This window comes from Macrobrachium nipponense, chromosome 48 (genome assembly GCF_015104395.2).
Source record: "Macrobrachium nipponense isolate FS-2020 chromosome 48, ASM1510439v2, whole genome shotgun sequence".
NCBI classification, from domain to species: domain Eukaryota; kingdom Metazoa; phylum Arthropoda; class Malacostraca; order Decapoda; family Palaemonidae; genus Macrobrachium; species Macrobrachium nipponense.
The window spans coordinates 15,052,743-15,068,486 of record NC_087223.1 but is presented as its reverse complement, the minus strand read 5'-3'; the positions used below and the strand labels follow the sequence as shown (position 1 = coordinate 15,068,486).

At 44.9% G+C, this 15,744-nt stretch overlaps 1 protein-coding gene and 1 long non-coding RNA gene across 2 annotated transcripts in view; one reads left to right on the top strand and one right to left on the bottom strand.

Moving 5' to 3' along the window:
* LOC135205059 (uncharacterized) overlaps nucleotides 1-2,381 on the top strand; it is a 30,968-nt gene extending 28,587 nt beyond the window's left edge. The window contains exon 3 of the long non-coding RNA XR_010312403.1: nucleotides 2,204-2,381. This is a non-coding gene — a long non-coding RNA (uncharacterized LOC135205059). The remainder of the gene's footprint in view (nucleotides 1-2,203) is intronic.
* The window catches only part of LOC135205057 (zinc finger protein 318-like), a gene marked incomplete in the record, with an annotated part of 177,548 nt that overhangs the window by 150,061 nt on the left and 11,743 nt on the right, over nucleotides 1-15,744 (bottom strand).

Here is a 15,744-nt window from a genome sequence, read left to right as displayed (position 1 = left end):
TTATGATTTTTTTCGGAAGTTACTGCGCGGACGTAAGGAAAATGGTTTTTTTTTTTTTTTTTTTTTTCATAAATTCACCATGTATCGAAATATTGTGCTTGAGACTTCCAGTTTGTTGCAAAATAAAGGTAAATGATTGAATATTACTAGAATGTAAGAGTTTTAGCTTGCAATTGCATTTTTCGACCATTTCGGTAGAGTCAAATTTGACTGAAGGATGATATTTTTGGCACTTGTCGTTAGTTATATGAAAATATTTCAAAACTGAAAAAAGCTAGAACCATGGATTGTTTAGTATTGTTGTATTCTACATGAAATTGCACATTTCCATTTCCATATAAAACTTTATGTAACGGCTAATTTAAAATGGTGCAAACATTATGACAATCGGATGAAAAAATTTATGATTTTTTCGGAAGAGTTACCGCGCGGACGTAAGGAAAAAGTTTTTTTCATAAATTCACCATAAATCGAAATATTGTGCTAGAGACTTCCTATTTGTTGGAAAATGAAGGTAAATGATTGAATATTACTAGAATATAAGAATTTAGCTTACAATTGCGTTTTTCGACCATTTACGGTAGAGTCAAAGTTGATCGAAGGTTGAAATTTGGCACTTATCGTTATTTATATAAAACAAAAAAAATATTTCAAAACTATAAAAGCTACAACCATGAGTTCTTTTTAGTTGTATTCTACATGAAATTGCACACATTTTCATATATAATACTCCATGTAACGGCTAATATAAAATAGTGCAAAAATTATGTCAAAGTGACAAAAATAATTACCGAGATGTGGGTTGCTGATGTTTTTTAGTGCGAGAAGAAAGAAATTCTCGCTTGCGCGCCTGGGTAACGATTGTAAACAAAACAATGCCTTTATCCGTGAGCTCCCAGCATCCCCCAAGGCGTGTGATTCAAAAGTTTTCGCCTGGTAGGCCTATAAGTATTTTTCCGTTAATTTTTAAAAAAACTTTTTTATATATCGACGTACCATACGTCCAATCGGCACCCAACAGACCATTTGTATCGACGTTAATACATCCAATCGGCGTTTAAAAGGGTAATAGGGGTGGGAAATTTAGGTGTTCAGGAGTGAATTGCAATATGAATTTTTTTCTATAATAAAACTTATATTATAATACTTACTTGAACACCCGAAAGATTCCCACCCTCCTTTCCCCCCCCCCCCCACATCAATTTTGAACTTGAATAAAGCAATTGACGAAGGTAGGAGTATCAGCACACACCTATGTCAGCATTGCGAACCATCTGTTGTGGTAGCTCAAGTGACAAGATTTTACCTGCAGCGTTGGTAACGCTTGCTGTTAAAATTTCCCACTAGTGGGATTGGTAAATGAGAGCTGTTCAGGTGAGTATCACAATATTAAATTTTATGAAAACTTCATATTACAAAATACAATAAATAAAAATTACAAAGAATATGTATAACTTAAATTTAGCTTATTTTTATGTCTGTTTTTTTAGAGAAGAGGATTGGAAATGTTCACTTTCAAATTCTATTGGAAGGTACAGAAAATTTGTCAAATTTTTTTTTTCAAACCATGTGCATATGCATATCTAACTCTTTCTATTGATTTTTTTTTATTGGCCATCCTTAAATGAAGCCTGGTCTAAAGGTGTGCATTAGTATATATTTACCCTGGTCTGTTGAGGGTCAAGTTCATTTGTGTATGAGCATACAGGTTGGTAATTATATTTTATTTTGATTTCTCATGTAGAAGGGATTACGTACGTCTTACAAGATTACAGTACCACACTGTAATTCCATATCAAGTATGCTATTTTTCTCCCTGAACAAGTCTCGGAACCTAACCTGTGTCTTAGATGCTGAAAATTTACGCTAATATAGGTTGTCCCAACTACAAAATGAAAGAGAATTAAGAGAAGGTGACAAATTTCCAATATCTTATTTGCAGAGTAATATATATTGCAGCTTATTACTCTTGAGTGATGTGTTTTCAAGTACTGTGTATTTGAATTTTAAATCAAGATGCAAGGAACGTGACACATCTTGTATATTTTAGCTGGTAATATCATAATCTAAGCTCAGTTTCAAGTGTGTTTTATTGTAATGCTTTTAGATGCTGTAGAGAACTTTTCAGTATAAAATTTCATATCTTGTAAATAAAGGTTTGTTGCTCTAGAATTGTACAGGCTGATGGTACTCTTATTTACAGACATACAAGGAAAACCACCCCAGCAAAATAGAATCATACTGGAAGGCCCACCAAGGAGCCCTGTTCAGGCACAAGATGCAAAGCAATAAAAAGGTATACCAAAGCTGAAGCGAAAGACGACGTGTCTCAGCAGATAGAAGGACGATTACTCCGTGAACTCAAGGCTAAAAGAGAGAGAGATGGAAAGCAGAAGGGGATGGTTGGGAAAGGAGAGTGAAGAGAAGATGACATCTGTGAGCATCAAGGTTGCTTCGAGGGAGCACAGGCCTGGCACACAGAAGCCAAAGATGGATAATGGTGGGTTAGGATTAGGGTCCAAGGAAAAAGATTCAGGCTAAACAAGTTAAAGAAGGTAAAAAGCCAGCCTAAAGAAGTTCACGAGAAAGTTTCAAAGGAAAGCAACGCAGCAGGGGAAAGAGAACGACGTACAAGTAGCCAGAGTGATGGCACAATCGGCAGACGTCAAGGAAAAAGTTGTCGAGAAAGTAGTTGAATCAAGAGAAACGGACGATGTTGATATAAACTACAAAGCATGTCACAAGACAAGCACACAAAGGAAAGCATATACTGGTACATCTGTCAAGTTCCCCTGGTGGGAAGATGCCTTCCTTCAGGAAAAAGGTGAATGGAAAAAAAACAGGCATTGGGTCTTCCAAAGACCCGACATCTTTAGATTCAAAGCTACCTGATAGTAGCGATTTGTCGGACAGCGTAGAAAGTTTCCCCAGTTTTGATGGAGGTAATTCTCATGACAAAAAGAGAATTGGAGGTCAAGATAACGAATCTATTGTTATGCCTTCAGACAGCATTGAAGAAAGTAAACCAGACGGAAAGGTGACCATAAATAATCCTGATAATGTAAACTTAACACCAGAGGGCATTGGCATGACCGGAACACTTACAAAAGGAAGCAGTACTTTACAGAGTATGTCAACCACTAAAGAACCTGAAGAATTAATGCATGAAATGCACGAAGCAATGGTTTCCGACATGGAATTGGAAGAGGAAGGCTCGACAAGTGACCAGGAGACTGGGAAAGAAAATGATGTTGACCTAGACATATCCTATTTGGAAAGAATAGACAAGGGCTATAGCAAAATGGTTGTACCAGACTTCGAAAAACCCAATTCGCCGTCAGACGAGAATGAGTCCGACGTAGCTTCAGCTACTGTAGAAGCTCTACAGTTGCTGAACATCCCTCTACCTGGTTTTGAGCCTTCAAAAAAGACGAAGGCCCCTGATCTCGTCCGGAAGCAAAAGAGGATATAAACATCCAGCAGGTGATGGAGATTCCCTTGCCGCCACCAAGCGCCACTGCCAAAAATTTGGAGTTAGATGTCCTTACCCCATTTTCTCACTGTGCCCAGATCGAAGCGGGAATGGTGTGGTCTTACAGTTGTGAGGCTCAGAATGAGATTTCCCTACCCCCTCCCATGTCCACGTCTAAAACCTTAGTGTTGGAGGCTCTCAATCCTTTTTCCCACGGTTATGCAAATGGACACAGGAATGGATAGCGTATGGAAGTGACGTCCCCCAAAACATGTTCTCCTTAGAAAAGCAGCTGCGGAGATGCCCCTATTGCCATACAGTAACCACGAGTCCCTCTTCCGAGTTTTCCCTGTCACAAGCCGGGAGTGCACTCCTCCCCCGCCTGGCACAGAAACTGCCCCTGAGCTTCAGGGGGAACTGCCTTATGTAGACGAGCACGAGAACTCAACTCCCCCACCTCCAGGAACGGAACCTTCACTCGTGGTCAAGAGTCCAGTGGAAGATCGTTCAAGCAAGAGGAACAATTCTAATAATGTCAAAGAAAAAATCTGACTGTGCAGTGGAGCCCAACAAAAGCTTAGATAATTCTGAAAGAAAGGCAAGTCTTTACCTGCTGCTCAAGTCAAATCGTTGCGTAAGTCAGCGGAAATTGAGCAGAGGCTCTCAGAAATGTTTGCTGACGATTGCTCAGGAAAAACAGAATGTTGCTGAGGTTGAGGCACATATTTTGGAAGGACCTGTTGTCAAAGATCTGTCATCGTCATCTCAGGTAAAGGGAAATGCAGAAACAAGCATAGAAAAATTGTCAGAGAGAAAAGACTTGAATATTCAGTGAGTTCGGAGGATGCTAAAATAAAGGAACATGCGAAGGCATTGTCACCAGCAAATAAAAGTATAAAATCTCCTCTGGAAATTGAAATAACGGAAACATCCGACAGTTTAAAATCCCATGGGAGAGGGCTTCTGAAGAAATGGATCCCAAAACTGATGATAAAGATGAGCTGGAAAGAATCGAAAGGGTAACCAAATCTTTGCGTGTTAATTTACACAGGGTTGTAATTTCTAAGAAAGACGAGACGATTGTACCTTCAAGAATCCATTAGATGATCTTGGGTCTAAAAGTTCTTTTGAGCAAATGATTTCTAATGAGAAAGATGCTTCAAAGGATGACATCACTGTTTTGTCACTTTTCAAAAGGATGATGTGAAACTAGATAGTACAGGACTTTCAAAGAAGAAATTGGCATTTGATGAAGAATGTGAAGAGAACAAAAATGATAAAGTCATCTCCAGCAACAACAGTCAAGAAACCTTGGTGTCCGAGGAGGGAGAAACTGTCGAGAAGGAGGCATCAGAAGTCAGTCCTAGGCCTAGACGTACCACAAGAAGCACGAGGTCGGATAAAACGAAAGTCGAAAACTAGTACTAGCAAAAAGCAACCCAGAGGAAAATCGTCGTCATCAGTGTGTCCTAAAAGTAGGGTGGGGGCAGAATCTGTACAGCCCCAATGTTCCTGTCGAGACTGCGATGCTATTGGAGACACTGATGGACTCGACCGAAGATGAGATCTCTCTGGATTCTCTTCCTGATCTGAGGAAGCTTGCAGAGATCAGTGTTCCTCCTCCGGAGGAGGAGGAGGAGGAGGAAGAAGAACCCGTCACCTGTGCCGTCAGGAGATCCGTTCGGAATGCCGTCAACGATAAAGATGAGAGCAAGGCCAGCAATGAGACAGCCAAAGGCAAAAGCAAAGCCAGCAGCAGGAAGGAGGTGTTACCAAGCCGTAGATATCCCGGACCGCTAAGTCCAGCAGCCTTGCCGAAACTCCAGATAAGTCCAAAACAGAAAGTTGCCGGAGACATTGGACGAAAATGCGAGGGCCAAGGATAGTCAAGGAGTTGGGACTGACATTCAAGAGGAGGAGTTGCCAATGGAAACGTCCAAGAAGAAGGAGAACCCCATAACTCCCAAGAGGAACACCAGAAGGGCTGCTGTGATGGATAGCAAGGCTAAGCAACAAAAATGTTCACCTGCTTCAGGTGGAAGTTCATGGTAAGTATTGTTTTGTAATTCGTCACATATTGTGAAAAAATACCTCTCTCTCTCTCTCTCTCTCTCTCTCTCTCTCTCTCTCTCTCTCTCTCTCAGGGATGTACCCAATGTCCTGTTGAGTTTTCTATCGGGTTTAAATTATATAAGAAATCAATAATAATTAGTACTTTGGCTGTGCCAAAAGTTTTATAACCTAATCTAATAATAATTACTTATTATTTTTGCCATTGTCTTGATATTATAGATTTCACATCTTGTTATAAGTAGCCAGTAAATTCAAATATCTTCATTTGTATAATTATCATTTCATTTTTGTTTTATGCAAGTAGCTTTCCAAGTAGTACGTAATTACATAGCTAAGAATTTCTAAGTACTGGTTTGCTAAAATTTGAAAATCTTGGTATGTATTGGATTGTTTTGTTTGGTTGTAGGTAAGTAGCCCTGCCCACTACCAGGGTAGAAGGGAAACAAACATAGCAAATACCTCAATTTATTTCTGCCGGCTCCTGACAAAGGTTGTAAGCAGCAGCCTTTGGAAAATTTGGATTCTGTTGTTTACCAGATGTTTACAGTAGTACTATTCTGTGGAGTATTTGTTATTCTTTTCATAGCCATTCAGCCATTTGTTTTGGTAGTCTGGCATTAACTAGGCAGAGTTTTGGACCAGTTGAGGTTATAGATTGTTTTTTTTGCATTTTTCCATCTGATGATGTCGGAATCTGGAGTGACGAGCACCGTGCTGCAGTACACGGTTTGACTTCTGCTTGGTACGACTTACATTCAATGTGTACTAAATGTAGGGTCAAGTGTGCTCTCCAGGATTGATTTGTTATGAATGTGTAGGCTGGGGTAATAGATAATGGAGGGTTTTGTCTTCTCACCTTTCAAAACAGGAAAAGGATAGGAAGCGCAAGGTGACTGCTATGTATGAAAAGATCATTAGCTAAGCCAGGAATCTTCCAGATCTACATCTGGAGTTCCCGATATATCTGTTTGTTCATGAAACATACCTGTCAGATATATATATAGCTGTATTTCCGAAGTTCGACAGAATTTTAAAAACTTACGACACGTAGTGGGAGTCAGGTGGTTAGTACCCATTCCCACCCGCCACTGGGAGGGCCGGTATCAGGAACCATTCCCATTTTCTATTCATAATTTTTCTGTCGCCGGTGTTGTAAACATCTGTTTGCAGCACCTCCGTCTGGATTTTGGAAACTTATAGTTCTTGGCTTGTTTTTTTTTTTTGGTATCTGACTTGGATCGGTGGCTAGGCACACGTTTATTCTGGATTGGTTTGATTTTGGCTTAGATTACTCTTGATTTAGATCCCTAGGACTAGTTCCGCTAGCGCCAGGTTTTTGTTCTAAGACTGTAGAGGTAGGCTACTGAAAGCTTCAGTAGACCCACATACTGTGTGTAAAATAAAAGTTGCAGGGAGCATGAATGGTGTGTGTATGAGAACCGCTGCAAGGAGTTGTGAATGTCTTACAGATTCTGAGTGGAATGGGGTATGAGACCTATCTTAAGAAGCTTGAACGTGATAGGTTAAGGAGGTCTTCCTCCAGGAGTGTGTCAGGTAGACGAGAAGTTAATGTTTCTCCTGTTAACCCTCCTTCCGTAGTTAATGCTCCTAACCCTGTAGTGTTGCCTTCAGGCCCTGAAACAGTGTCTGTAGAAGGTAATACCCCTTGTTTTTGATATTGGAGTCGATTCGCAACTTAGAATCGAAAAGTGCTTGCTCTTGAGAGCAAAAGTGAAGTGCCTAAAAGTGATAGTGCCCCTTGTGTAGTGGAGGGTGCGTCAGATCGGCCTTATTTCGCCTCTAGGCCAGGACCTCTGCTTGACCCCCAGGTTACTGGGAGAGAGCATGTCGAAAGCCAAAGGAGGGTTACGAGGAACCCCCACCGATCTGACGTGCCTTCGGCAGTATCTGATGATGCTACCCAGACTGCCAAGGAGCGTGCGCATGCACGTCTCCTCAAGGATGCTTTTCTTCTTCGAAGGCTTTCCTCCCCGCGTAAGGGGTGGAGCTCTCATTCAGTGTCACGCCCGCTGAAAAGGAGCGTTCGTGATCGGGACGCTTCACGTCCAAGTTGCTCACCAGAACTTTGATCTTCACCTGATAGTGTGTTCGCAGCTTCTCCCCGCCGCAGAAGAGGCGTAGAGAGTCTTAGGACGTTGACGCTTTCGAGCGCCCCGCAGTCGCTCCAGAGTACGTGAAGAGGCAGTTCCTGTGAGAAGGAGGGAGGCGTCCCCTCGCTACTTGCGCCTTCTCACGGATCAGCCCCTCCCAGAAAAGGCTTCACCGACCCGACTATTCTTCGTTCGTTGCAGCAACAACTTGCGGATGTTCTTGCTTCAAGAGAGACGCTTCCTCGTCGTCGCAGGAAGGATGACAGACTTCCAGTGAAGAAGACTAGACGGTCTCCCTCTCCTTCTCCTCGCTCGTCTCTCTCTCCGTTTTCGTCTCCTAGAGTGCGTGCTGCTCCCCAGCGGCTCTCTAGAAGGAGGTGATGTGCTCGTTTCTCGCTCTCGGGAAGCGTTATTACAGTGGTCCCCCCGTATTCGCGGGGGATGCGTACCAGACCCCCCCCGTGAATAGTCAACCCGCGAATGTTTGGAACCCTATGAAAATGCTAAAAACAGCCTATTTTGTTAGTTAAAATCAAGAAAAACCACTAGAAATTTTCATACTTGGTCTCTTTAATAGTTTTATCACAAAAAAGTGCATTTTATAATGAAATTCATCAAAAACCAGGAATTTGTGGATATTCATAGAAAAATACCCGCGAATGCGCGAATTTTCCGCGAATAATGCGGGGAAACGTTCCCAGAAAAGAAATTCCGCGAATCTGGAGAACGCGAATACGGGGGTCCACTGTACCTGCTATTACGGAACAGGTCCAGCGTGAGCCTGACGTTCGGAACGGATGGAAGGTAAGCGCCAGATGGCGTTCTTCTTGATGGTGCACCTATGAACGCTGAACGCACTTCAGTGGACGCTGAGCGCGCATCAGCGAAAGTCAAACGCGCGCCAGTGGACGTCAAGCGAGCGCCAGCTGACGCCAGCTGACGCCAGGTGTCGCCAGTGGACGTTGAGCGCGCGCCAGTCGACGGCAGACGTGTGAGAGTGGACGCCAAACGCGCGCCAGCGGACGCCAGACCCGCACCAACGGAAGCTCAGGTGGATGCGGAAACACTTCCTGTTCGCCGCTCTCTCTTTTTAGAGGATTCGCCAATTCAAGATTCAGCGGTTCCTTCGACTGTGCATCGCTCCGCTGTAGTTTCATCTTTACTTCCTCCTACTTCTCCTGTTTCAGAAGAGGAAGTTAGTGACGCTTTAGTCGAGGCTGACGAGGAGCAGCAGTTGGCGCCTGTCTCTACAGATTATAAAGTTCTAACTCGTCTTCTTCAGTCGGAGTTTGGAGAAACCTTTCAGCCTGAAGCTCCTCTCACTCCTCCCTCTCAACTTTCTTCCTCCAAAGCGACTAAGGTCTCGGGCTTTGTGAAGATGAAAAAGTCACTTTCTACGAAGAGAGCGCTACGCAAAGTCCATGATTGGATGGAGAAGAGGAAAGCTTCAGGTAAGACTTCGTTCGCTCTTCCGCCTTCAAGACTCAACGGGAAAGCGGGAATGTGGTACGAGACGGGAGAAAACGTGGGGATTAGACTTCCAGCTTCAGCTCAGGGGGACTTTGGGATCATCGTAGAATGCCTTCAAAAAGAGCCCTCTTGTCGTCGTCGAAAGTCTCCTGGGCCCATAGCGAACTGGACTTTCACCTTAAAGGCCTCTTCAGGACGCTAGAGGTTTTCAACTTTCTCGACTGGTGTCTCGGTGTACTAGATGCCGGGTCCAGGAGTTCTGATTCCATTAGTCTGGGGGAGCTGTCCAGTGTATTGTCTTGCATGGACAAGGCCGTCAGGGATGGTTCAGAGGAGTTGATGACTCATTTCTGCACGGGGCTCTTAAAGAAGAGATCCCTCTTCTGTAACTTTACAGCAAAATCTGTCTCGCCATCGCAAAAGGCAGATTTGCTCTTCGCTCCGTTTTCGGACCATCTCTTCCCTCAGACTATGGTAAAGGACATCGCCACCACCTTCAAGAAAAGCAACGCAAGATCTACTCACTCAGTCATCGAGGAGACCTGCGGGCCCTTCGTCTTCAGGGGTCTCTTCTGCTAAGAAGTCAAAGCCCTTTCGGGCTGGATCTTCCTCGAAACCAGCCGCTCGAGGAAGAGGCACTTCCAGAGGCAAAGCCCCCGCTCCTTCAAAGAGCAGGAAGTGATTTGGAAGTCCTTCAGCCGCCGGTAGGAGCCAGGCTTCTACTTTTCGCGAGAGCCTGGGAAGAGAGAGGTGCCGACACTTGGTCATTGGACATCGTGAGGAAGGGGTACCGAATCCTGTTCCTGAAGTCACCAAGGGATTTGTCTCCCTCTTATCGAGGGAGAAGGCATAAAGTGCTTTACGATCTGCTAGATCAGATGATCGAAAAGCAGGTGGAACAGGTCTTCGACCTGGATTCTCCAGGTTTTTACAACCGACTGTTCCTGGTGCCGAAACAGTCAGGGGGGTGGAGACCCGTCCTAGATGTCAGCAGCCTAAACCTCTTCGTCACCAAGCAGAGGTTCAAGATGGAGACGCCTCAATCTGTGCTCGCAGCTTTAAGACCGGGGGATTGGATGGTCTCACTAGACCTCCAGGACGCGTATTTTCACGTCCCCATCCATCCCCCAATCAAGGAAATACCTGCGGTTTGTCCTGAAGGGGAAGGTTTTTCCAGTTCAAAGGCACTCTGCTTCGGTCTAAGCACAGCTCCGATGGTCTTCACCATCCTTATGAAGAACGTTGCGAGGTGGCTCCATCTTGCGAAGATCAGGATCTCTCTACCTGGATGACTGGCTTATTCGAGCCTCATCGAAAGACCGGTGTCTGGAGGACCTTCACACGACCTTGTCGTTAGCGAAGTCCCTGGGGCTTCTGGTAAACCTCGAAAAGTCACATCTGACCCCTTCTCAATCCTTAGTGTATCTGGGGATTCAGATGGACTTGGTGGCTTTTCGGGCTTTTCCGTTCCCAGGGGCGACAACTTCAATGCCTATACAAAGTGTCAGCCTTTCTGGAAGGAAACATGCTCGGTGAGGGAATGGATGAGTCTGCTGGGGACCATTTCCTCACTGGAGAAGTTTGTTTCTCTAGGAAGGTTGCACCTCAGACCACTTCAATTCTTCCTGTCGAACAACTGGAAGCGCGAACAAGATCTGGAAGCGATCTTGTTGTTGAACCAGAAGAGGTTGAAGGAACCCACCTAAGATGGTGGTCAGATCCGCGGAAAGCTTGCAGAAGTCTTCGCTCAGCTTCGGAACCCCGCCCTAGTGTTGTTCTCCGACGCGTCTTCCACGGGCTGGGGAAGCAACACTAGGGGGGAGGGAAGTGTCATGCACCTGGAGAGGGGAACAGGTGTCCTGGCACATAATTCTCAAAGAACTGTCAGCGATTCAGCTTGCGCTCGGTTCTTTCAAGAAGAAGTCTCCAACAAAGTGGTTTCAGATCAACTCGGACAACACCACAGGCCTGGCATACCTCAGGAAACAGGGGGGAAACCCACTCTCGTTCTCTGTTGCCATGGCGAAGGAAATCCTGCTGTGGGCGAAATCACAAGGTTTGTGCGGGAGTAGGAAACGTTCGAGCAGACCTTCTCAGTTGGCAAGGACAGCTTCTGCCGACGTAATGGACCTACATCAGGACGTTATGCCAGTCGCTGTGGAAGTTGTGGGGATGTCCTCATGTGGACATATTCGCAACTTCCAGGACAAGGAGAACTTCCGCTGTATTGCTCGCCGGTTCTGGACCTGGGAGCAGTGGCAGTAGACGCCCTTCTTTGGAATTGGTCGGGCCTGGACCTTTACCGCCTTTTCCCCCATTGCAAGATCCTAGGGGAGGGGGTAATGAGGAAATTCGCGGCATCAGAGGGAGCGAGGATGAGACCCTCCATCGCCCCCACCTTCTGGCCGGCGACACCGACTGGTTCACAGAGGTAAGTCTTTCTGATAGACTTCCGAGGACTCTGCCCCCTAAGGAAAGATCTACTCAGACAGCCCCACTTCGAGAGGTACCACAAAAAACCTCCCCGCTCTGAGTCTGACTGCGTTCAGACTATCCAGAAGTTGGCCAGAGCGAAGGATTTTTTCAAAGACCTGTGGCTAAGGCAATCACCACTGCAAGGAGACCTTCCTTGATCGTAGTGTACCAATCTAAGTGGGGCTGTCTTCAGAAGTTGGTGCAGGAAGAAGGGCATTTCCTCCACCTCGACCTCTGTGAGCCATAGCAGATTTCCTTTACTGAGAGTAGAAAGTGAAATTAGCTGTTCCTACAATAAAGGGCTACAGGCAGTGTGCTTTCCGTAGTCTTCAGACATAGAGGACTTGACTTGGCGAATGACAGAGACCTTCATGATCTCATCATATCTTTGAGACTACGAAGGTTCCGCAGCCTAAAGTACCATCGTGGAACTTGGACTTGGTACTTAAGTTCCTGATGTCAAGTCAGTTCGAACCGCTCCACTCAGCTTCGCATAGGAACCTGACGAGGAAGACCATTTTCCTAACTGCTCTGGCGACGGCGAAGAGTGTTAGCAAAATCCAGGTTATAAGCAAACAGGTTGGGTTTAAGGATCATAGTGCTGTTTGTCCTTAAGTCCTACGTTCTTAGCAAAGAACGAGAACCCTTCCAACCCTTGGCCGAGGACGTTCAAGATCAAGGGTTTGATGGAAATCGTGGGACATGAACCAGAGTGTGTTCTGTGCCCTGTCAGGGCTCTCAAATCTATTTAGAGAGAACTAAAGCCTGTAGAGGCTCTTCTGAGAACTTGTGGTGCTCTGTGAAAAAACCAGATCTTTCTATGTCGAAGAACGCACTGGCGTTCTGAGGAATACTATTAAGGAAGCCCATGACAAGTGCAGTGATAGTGACATGAAGCTTCTAAAAGTGAACGCCCACGAGGTGAGGGCTATCGCCACCTCGGTAGCCTTTCACAAAAATATGGCACTCAGTGACATTTTGAGTGCCACATATTGGCGAAGCAGTTCGGTGTTCGCTTCACACTACCTGCGGGAGGGAGGTGAAAGCAACATACCAAAAATTGCTACTCGCTAGGAGCATACGTTGCTGCATGACACTGTTTTGGGGGCAGGAGGTAGCACTCATCCTATCCTTTAATGGTTAGGCGAGTTTTTTTTTTTTTTTTGTTTGTGTGTGTTTTTTGGTTGTGGGGTTGACCGCCTGGGCGGATCTCCCTTCCATTAGTCCTAGTCTAGTGGGATACCTTTGGGAGTAGTCTAAGGCCAGGTGGTTGTTTTTTTACTTCGTTGCCCTCACTGTATGGTCAATGGTCTAGTCACATCGTGGTCACGCCCCCGTTGACAGATCATCTGGAGTGCACCAGCTTTATAGGTCTCTACCTCGCTGGCAACTCTAGTAGCAGAAGCAGACTGAGGTGACAGTAATCACGAAGTCAGCTATTCTAACAGGTAAGGAACCAAGATATCAATTATCTGCATATATATGTTTCCTAAAATCTTCTATTCTGTCTAGTCCCACCACCAAAGGTGGGATTCAGCTATATGTATATCTGGACAGGTAAGTTTCATGAACAAAATGATATTGTTATGATACAATAAAGTTTGTTCATACTTACCTGGCAGATATATATATTTTAAGTACCCCACCCACCTCCCCTCAGGAGACAGTGGAAATAAAAAATTATGAATAGAAAATGGAATGGTTCCTGATACCCGCCTCCCAGCGGCGGGAATGGGTACTAACCACCTGACTCCCACTACGTGTGTCGTAAGTTTTTAAAATTCTGTCGGACTTCGGAAAATACAGCTATATATATATCTGCCAGGTAAGTATGAACAAACTTTATTGTATCATAACAATATAATTTTTGTCTCTTAAACCCAGTCTCACTTCTGTACCCACCTAATCCTTTACTCAGCTCCCATGCTTCCGAACCCAGTGCCATTGCCAGTCTTTAAGTGAAGTTTGAGCTCTCTGCTGACTCCATGGCTCAGTTAGGCGAGTCAGTTCATGGTCTTCTTGATAGAGAAAAAAGTGAAGTGTTACTGGGAGTTGGCTGTCTGTTCTGCTGATTCTCCTAAGCAAAGGTCCCTGACACACTCCCCTGCACCTGGGAGAAGTCATACCGGAGTCCCAAGGGAGGTCTGTGGGGGTCTCCGCCCACAGGCAGTCTGCTTCCTCAGTCAGTGGTGCCCAGGTGGGAAAAGACAGCCACGGGAAAGGTGTCTTGGATAGTGGTCATCAGGGTTTTGTTTTCTTCAAGTTCTGAGGCACCGAGTCCTGAGAGAGAGCGCTGATGGCGCTTCGGTGATAATTCCAGATCACTGAAAAGGTTTGCGGTGGACGTTTCTTTACCTCTCCAGTGCCACCCAAGAAGGTGAAAGAGATGAAGCCCTCTTGCAGTTTCTGTGGATAGCCCAGTGGCTCTTTTCTTCAGAAGGTTCTCCTGTTAAACAAGTAGAAGGAGACTTAGCTTCCTGTCCTGCGGTTAAACGTAAATGTCTTAGTTCAGTGTGCCATTGGCGCCAGTGTTGTCTTTGGCACCTCAAGCAGTTACAGAATATGTTTCTGCTAGATCTCGCACACCTGGATGGTCTAGTGTGCAAGAAAGTGTAGGTGTTTCGTAGTGCCCAGTTCCATTTAGTGTTTTAGCTTCTAAGGAGCCCCCAGTGGTGCCAGCTGCATTGTCTCCTGTAGTGGCTTCTGAATGCCTGCTTGCTTTCTGTGCATTCAGTGACTTGTCAGCTGCTCTTCTGTTACAGACGCACAGCAGTTCCTGATCCGTCGTGGGCGCCTTAACGCTCTTTGATGCCTGAGTGTCCATTGGCACCTGAGCGCTCATTGGTGCCTGAGATCACCCATTGGTGCCAAGAGTTCCCTTTTCTGCCGACAACCATACATAATGAGGTTCCACTAATGATTGTATACACTGGCTCTGACGGTTCAAACTGTCGTTGGACTCCACAGAGCTAAATGGCTTTTCGAGAGCATCTGCAGAGGCAATCTCGAAATGTAGGCATCGGTCATCCTCTGATGTCTATCAGAACAAATGGTCTGTTTCCTGCTCCAGGTGCAGAAGGCATCAGATCTCTTCTTCTCAAACGTCTTGACAGGGATCACTGCTTTGTGTTTTCTGATGAACATCGAGAGTTTTGTCGTTGTCCACAATTAAGGATATAGAGTGATGTTAAGCTCTGTATTTAGGCATGAGGACTTACACTTGTCATCGAATCGAGAACTTACACTTCATTAAGTCTTTTGTACCTGCAAGCATTGAGACACTCACAGGTCTTTTGGAATTTGGACCGTGGCCCTAAATGGCTGTGGCCCTCCCTTTGAACCCCTGGCATCTGCTTCCCTCAGGAATTTAACCAGGAAGAACCCTTTGGCTTTGGCCAGAAGGGATAGTAAAATTCAAGCCCTTGATAAAAGGTTGGATTCTTAAACAGGGACGCCATAGTTTCCTATCCTACACTTTAGGATTTCTCACAGAACGAGAATCCTTGGCCTCATGCTTTCTCCATTAAGAACTTGGCTAACATGGTAGGCTCGGAAGATGAAAGAAACGTCTTTATGCCCAGTTAGAGCATTAGAATTTTACCTTTGCAAGACAGAAGTATTAGAGGGGCTTCCAATAACTTGCAGTGGTTCTGTGAAGGACCCCGCTCGCCCATCTCTCTAAGAATGTTCTCTCATTCTTCCTTAGAGATTCCTCCATACGTGAGGCTCCCACTCCCAGGTAGAGGTAGATGCGCTACCTGTCCTAAAGGTGAAGGCTCATTGAGATTAGGGCAGTGGGCTACATCTCTGCTCTTTAGGTATAACATTTCACTGGCTTCCATTCTCCAATTCATATACTACTGGAAATGTAAGTCTGTCTTTGCGACCCATTACAGTGGAACCTCGTTTTTTCGTACAATAATCCATTCCTGAATCTCCCACGAAAACCGAAACAATAATTCCCATAAGAAATGATGTAAATACAATTAATGCATTCCAGACCCCCCAAAATATTTAAAAATACATTTTATAGGGATTAAAAACAGTTTTACAGAAAGAAACAATGAGAAATAAATATAAATGACTAATGAAATGAATAAATGAAGATTTAACATCAACTCTTACCTTTATGGAAAACACTTG